Raw genomic sequence first — 430 nt, 5'->3', positions numbered from 1 at the left:
TTTTTTTTTTTTTTTTTTTTTTTTTTTTTTTTTTTTTTTTTTTTTTTTTTTTTTTTTTTTATAAAAAATATTTTAAAGACAAAGACAAGAAGTAAAATAAATAAATAAAACGAACACCACTCTTTCTTTTTACTAGTATTATATTTTTATTATAATTATATTTATTATTTATATTATATTTTTATTATATTTATTTGTTTATATGATTATAATAAAATAATATAAAAATAAATACATAAAAGACAAAGACAGCGGTAGACATAAGCAAAGCTATATAAACAAAACTATCCCCCGTCTTTCTTTTTTTATTATTTTTTTATTTTATTTATATTTATTATATTTTTTATATTGTTATATTTATTATATTATTATAATTATATTTATTATATTATTATAATTATATTTATTATTTACTTATATTAAATACCCG

The 430-nt window shown here is 11.4% G+C and overlaps 1 protein-coding gene across 1 annotated transcript in view; it reads right to left on the bottom strand.

Annotated features, from left to right (window-relative positions):
• EMH_0057980 (uncharacterized protein) overlaps positions 1-430 on the bottom strand; it is a gene marked incomplete at both ends in the record, with an annotated part of 4,772 nt that overhangs the window by 1,736 nt on the left and 2,606 nt on the right. The window lies entirely within an intron of this gene.

This window comes from Eimeria mitis, genomic scaffold (genome assembly GCF_000499745.2).
Source record: "Eimeria mitis Houghton genomic scaffold, Emh_scaff2735, whole genome shotgun sequence".
Classification (NCBI taxonomy): domain Eukaryota; phylum Apicomplexa; class Conoidasida; order Eucoccidiorida; family Eimeriidae; genus Eimeria; species Eimeria mitis.
This window is presented reverse-complemented; position numbering and strand designations above follow the sequence as displayed.